At 38.2% G+C, this 6000-nt stretch overlaps 5 non-coding genes across 5 annotated transcripts; all 5 read left to right on the top strand.

The window, feature by feature from the left end:
* The first annotated feature begins 342 nt into the window (after window positions 1-342).
* On the top strand, window positions 343-423 carry TRNAS-AGA (transfer RNA serine (anticodon AGA)). Its single transcript has one exon. It is a non-coding gene; the product is annotated as a tRNA-Ser (tRNA).
* A 413-nt stretch (window positions 424-836) lies between these two features.
* On the top strand, window positions 837-917 carry TRNAS-AGA (transfer RNA serine (anticodon AGA)). The gene has a single exon. It is a non-coding gene; the product is annotated as a tRNA-Ser (tRNA).
* Window positions 918-1304: 387 nt separating this feature from the next.
* On the top strand, window positions 1305-1385 carry TRNAS-AGA (transfer RNA serine (anticodon AGA)). Its single transcript has one exon. It is a non-coding gene; the product is annotated as a tRNA-Ser (tRNA).
* A 1330-nt stretch (window positions 1386-2715) lies between these two features.
* TRNAS-AGA (transfer RNA serine (anticodon AGA)) lies at window positions 2716-2796 on the top strand. The gene has a single exon. It is a non-coding gene; the product is annotated as a tRNA-Ser (tRNA).
* Window positions 2797-4225: 1429 nt separating this feature from the next.
* TRNAS-AGA (transfer RNA serine (anticodon AGA)) lies at window positions 4226-4306 on the top strand. Its single transcript has one exon. It is a non-coding gene; the product is annotated as a tRNA-Ser (tRNA).
* The last annotated feature ends 1694 nt before the right edge of the window (window positions 4307-6000 follow it).

Below are 6000 nucleotides of genomic sequence, written 5' to 3'. Positions count from 1 at the left end.
AAAAAGCGAAGTTGATTTAGGTTAGATAGTATTTAAACTAGCCTTTTGTAACCTAGTCACTAGGTGGATGTGATTTTATCTCCTGCTAATATATCTTCTTCTTCCAATATCTCTCTCTCTCTCTCTCTCTCTCTCTCTCTCTTATTCTCTGTCCTGCTTGCCTTACGTACGTACGCACACGGACGGTTCATTTCCTCTGCACAACATCAACTACGTTTCCCATTTCTTTACAATCTTAAATCAATGATAGGATATTCAAGAAGATGAAGTTAAACCATTTGGAAGTCAACTATTTTTCTTTAATACATGAGATTGTCTATTTTCAATGTCGTTTGTCCTAACATGGATGTGCCGGAGTGGTTATTGGGCCTGACTAGAAATCATGTGGGTTCACCCACGTAGGTTCGAATCCTACCATCCACAACGATCCTATGAAAGGACAATTGTCGGATATACTAGGCTAGGCATGACTAGAAATCATGTGGGTTCGAATCCTACCATCCAAAAAGATCATGTAGAAGGACTATTGTCATAAATACTAGACTAGTGTTGTAAAAACTAGAACGCGATGTTGCCCTAGGTTAGATTGTATTTAAACCAACCTTTTATAAGTAAATCACTAGGTGGATTTAAATTCATCACTTGCTAATAAATCTTCTTGTTCAAAGCTCTCTCTCTCTCTCTCTCTCTCTCTCTCTCTCTCTCCTGATTGGCTTACTTACACACAAACACAATAGTCACTTCCGCTGCACAACATCACGTATGCTTCCCATTTATTTACAATCTTAAACCAATGATACATGATATTTTTTATTTTCAATGTTGTTGGGCTTCATGTGGATGTGCCGTAGAGGTTATCGAGCATGACTAGAAATCATATGGGTTCGCCCGCGTAGGTTCGAATCCTACCATCCACGAAGTTCATGTAAAAGACCTATTGTTATATATACTAGGCTATCGTTATAAAAACTGAAAAGGGATGTTGCGTTAGATTAGATCGTATTTAAACAAACCTTTTGTAACTTATTCACTAGGTGATGTAATTTTATCTCCTGCTAATATATCTTATGGTTCCAAGCTCTCTCTGTCTCTCTTTCTCTCTCTTCCCTGCTTGCTTTACGTACGCACACACATGGACGATTCAATGCCTCTACACAACATCACAACATCAGCTACGTTTCCCATTTCTTTACAATCTTAAATCAATGATAGGATATTCAAGAAGATGAAGTTAAACCATTTGGAAGTCAACTATTTTTCTTTAATACATGAGATTGTCTATTTTTAATGTCGTTTGTCCTAACGTGGATGTGCCGGAGTGGTTATTGGGCCTGACTAGAAATCATGTGGGTTCGCCCACGTAGGTTCGAATCCTACTATCCACAACGATCCTATAAAAGGAGAACTGTCGGATATACTAGGCTAGGCATGACTAGAAATCATGTGGGTTCGAATCCTGCCATCCAGAAAGATCATGTAGAAGGACTATTGTCGTAAATACTAGACTAGTGTTGTACAAACTAGAACGCGATGTTGCTTGAGGTTACATCGTATTTAAACCAACCTTTTATAAGTAAATCACTAGGTGGATGTAATTTCATCGCCTGCTAATAAATCTTCTTGTTCAAAGCTCTCTCTCTCTCTCTCTCCTGATTTGCTTACTTACACATAGACACAATAGTAACTTCCGCTGCACAACATCACGTACGCTTCCCATGTATTTACAATCTTAAACCAATGATACATGATATTTTCTATTTTCAATGTTTTTGGGCTTCATGTGGATGTGACATAGTGGTTATCGGGCATGACTAGAAATCATATGGGTTCGCCCGCGTAGGTTCGAATCCTACCATCCACGGAAGTTCATGTAAAAGACCTATTGTTATATATACTAGGCTATCGTTGTAAAAACTGAAAAGGGATGTTGCGTTAGATTAGATCGTATTTAAACAAACCTTTTGTAACTTAGTCACTAGGTGGATGTAATTTTATCTCCTGCTAATATATTTTTTGGTTCCAAGCTCTCTCTGTCTCTCTTTCTCTCTCTTCCCTGCTTGCTTTACGTACGTACACACACGGACGATTCATTTCCTCTACATCACATCAGCTACCCTTCCCATTTCTTTACAATCTTAAACCAATGATAGAATATTCAAGATGTTGAAGTTAAACCATTTCGAAGTCAATGATTTTTCGTTAATATATGAGATTGTCTAGTTTCAATTTCGTTTGACCTCACGTGGATGTGCCGAAGTGGTTATCGGCATGACTAGAAATCATGTGGTTCCGCCTGCATAACTTCGAAGATCCTGTACAAGGAAAATTGTTGTATATATTAGGCTAGGCATGACTCGAAATCATGTGGGTTCAAATGCTACCATTCACCAAGATCATGTAGACGAACTATTGTGACACATGCTAGACTAGTGTTGTCAGGCCTAGAACAGGATGTTGCCTTAGGTTGGATGGTATTTAAACCAACCTTTTCTAACTAAATCACTAAGTGGATGTAATTTCATCACCTGCTAATAAATCCTCTTGTTCAAAGCTCTCTCTCTCTCTCTCTCTCTCTCTCTCTCTCCTGTTTGCCTTACTTACACATAGATACACTAGTTACTTCCACTGCACAACATCACGTACACTTCCCATTTATTTACAATCTTAAGCCAATCATACATGATATTTTTTATTTTCAATGTTGTTGGGCCTCATGTGGATGTGCCAGAGTGGTTATCGGGCATGACTAGAAATCATGTGGGTTTGCTTGCGTAGGTTCGAATCCTACCACCCACAAACATCATGTAGAAGACCTATTGTCAGATATAGTAGGTCATTGTTGTAAAACCTAGAAAAGGAGGTTGCCTTACATTGGATATAGTAGGCTATTGTTGTAAAAACTAGAAAGGGAGGTTGCCTTATGTTGGATATATCTCTCTCCTGCTAATATATCTTCTGATTCCAAGCTCTCTCTCTCTCGCTCTCTCTCTCTCCTGCCTATCTTACGTACACATAGTCGGTTCAATCTTCTGATTCCAAGGTCTCTCTCTCTCTCTCGCTCTCTCTCTCTCCTGCTTATCTTATGTACATAGAGTCGATTCACCTCCTCTCCACAACATCACCTACGCTTCCCATTTCCTTACGATCTTAAAACAATGATAGGATATTCGAGAAGATGAAGTTAAACCATTTGGAAGTCAACAATTTTTCTTTAACACACAATATGTTCTATTTTCAATATCATTTTACCTCATGTGGATGTGCTGGAGTAGTTATCTGGCATGACTAGAAATCATGTGGGTTCGCCCCCGTAGGTTCCAATCCTACCATCCACAAACATCATGTACAAGACCTATTATCGGACATACTAGGCTAGAGAATACTAGAAATCATGTGGGTTCGCTCGCATAGGTTCAAGTACTACCTTCAACAAAAATCATGTACAAGGACTATTGTTGGAATTACTAGGCTAGTGTTGTAAATAGTAGAAAGGGAAGTTGACATAGGTTAGCTGGTATTTAAACCAAAATTTTAAAACTTAATCATTAGGTGGACGTAATTTTATCTCCTTCTAATAAATCTCTCTCTGTCTTGCTTGCGTTACGTACACTCAGACACACTATTCAGTTCCGCTGTACAATATCACTTACGCTTCAAGAAGATGAAGTTAGACCATTTCGAAGTCAACGATTTTTCTTTAATACACAAGATTGTCTATGTTCAATGTCGTTTGACATCCCGTGGATGTGCTAGAGTGGTTATCGGGCATGACTAGAAATCATGTGGGTTCGCCCGCGTAGGTTTGGATCCTACCATCCACGAAGATCATGTACAAGGACAATTGTCGGATATATTAGGCTAGGTATGACTTGAAATCATGTGGGTTCGAATGTTGCGATTCACAAAGATCATGTAGACAGACTATTGTCACAGATAGTAGACCAGTGTTGTAAACACTAGAACGGGATGTTGCCTTAGGTTACATGGTATTTAAACCAACCTTTTGTCACTAAATCACTAGGTGGATGTACTTTTAAAACCTGCTAACAAATTTTCTTGTTCAAAGCTCTCTCTCTCTCTCTCTCTGTGTTTCTCTCTCCTGATTGCCTTACACACAAACACACTAGTCACTTCAGCTGCACAGCATCACGTACGATTCCCATTTGTTTACATCCTAAACCAATGATACATGATATTATCTATTTTCAATGTTGTTGGGCCTCATGTGGATGTGTCGGAGTGGTTATCGTGCATGACTAGAAATCTTGTGGGTTTACCCGTGTAGGTTCGAATCCTACCATCCACGAAGATCATGTAAAAGACCTACTAGCAGATATACTAGGATATTGTTGTCAAAAGTGGAAAGGGATGTTGCCTTACATTAGATTGTATTTAAACAAACCTTTTGTAACTTAGTCACTAGGTGGATGTAATTTTATCTCCTGCTAATATATCTTCTAGTTCCAGAGTTCTCTCAACACATTCGCATTCACAAGTGGAAGGATTGAGCATAAATGGAAGGATAAGGAATATTTTGGTTTATTTTAGGGCTTTTTGAATGATTTTACAAATCACATTGATACCAGTATCATACATGTTCAAATATACTATACAAAAAGTTAAAAATCCACTATTTTCATGATTTAGAAGTAAATAAAAACAAAGGAATTTCAAAAAGTTACATTCTCAATTTATATCACAAACTTTAGAACCAATGTTATTTGATAAGAAACGATTTTATAGAAATCATAAGAATTCAAAACACATGCTCCATGTGTGTGCGTGCGTAAGTTTCTTTCTTTCTCTCTCTCTCTCTCTCTCTCTCTCTCTCTCTCTCTCTGTCCTGCTTGCCTTATGTACGCACACACATGGATGATTCAGTTCCCCTGCACAACATCACCTATGCTTCCCATTTCTTTACGATCTTAAAACAATGATATGATATTCGAGAAGATGAAGTTAAACGATTTGGAAGTCAACGATTTTTCTTTAATACACAATATGTTCTATTTTCAATATCGTTTTGCCTCATGTTGATGTGCCGGAGTGGTTATTGGGAAGGCCTAGAAATCATGTGGGTTCGTCTGCGTAGGTTCGAATCCTACCATCCACGAAGATCCTGTACAAGGAATATTGTGGGCCTATATTACGCAAGGCATGACTCGAAATCATGTGGGTTCGAATGCTGCTATCCACAAAGATCATGTAGAAGGACTATTCTCACACATACTAGACTAGTATGTGTGAGAATACTAGGCTATTTTTGTAAAAACTAGAAAGGGATGTTGCCGTAGATTAGATCGTATTTTTGTAAAAACTAGAAAGGAATGTTGCCTTAGATTAGATCGTATTTAGACAAACCCTTTGTAACTTAATCACTAGGCGGATGTAATTTTATCTCCTGCTAATATATTTTCTGGTTCCAAGCTCTCTCTCTCTCTCTCTCTCTCTTTCTCCCTCTCTCTCTTTCTCCCTCTCTCTCTGTCCTTCTTGCCTTACGGTATGCACACACATGGCGATTCATTTCCTGTGCACAACATCAACTACCCTTCCCCTTTCGTTACAATCTTAAACCAATCATAGAATATTCAAGAAGATGAAGTTAAACCATTTCGAAGTCAACGATTTTTCTTTAATACATGAGATTCTCTATTTTCAATTTCGTTTGACCTCATGTGGATATACCGTAGTGGTTATCGGGCATGACTAGAAATCAACCTTTTCTGACTAAATCAGTAGGTGGATGTAATTTCATCATCTACTAATAAATCTTCTTCTTCAATTACTAGGTTCGAATCCTACAATCCATGAAGATCTTGGATAAGGACAACTGTCTGATATATTAGGCTAGTTATGACTCGAAATCATGTGGGTTCGAATGCTACCATCCACAAATATCATGTAGAATGAGTATTGTCACACATACTAGACTAGTGATTATATGGAGACCTTAAATCTTTGTGCACCTGAACAGGCTGGCTTTAGACGAGCCTTTGCCAC

The sequence above is a fragment of the Azolla caroliniana genome, unplaced genomic scaffold, assembly GCF_043228905.1.
Source record: "Azolla caroliniana isolate FFs.n. ecotype wild unplaced genomic scaffold, voAzoCaro1.0.p SCAF_4, whole genome shotgun sequence".
Lineage (NCBI taxonomy): Eukaryota > Viridiplantae > Streptophyta > Polypodiopsida > Salviniales > Salviniaceae > Azolla > Azolla caroliniana.
This window is presented reverse-complemented; position numbering and strand designations above follow the sequence as displayed.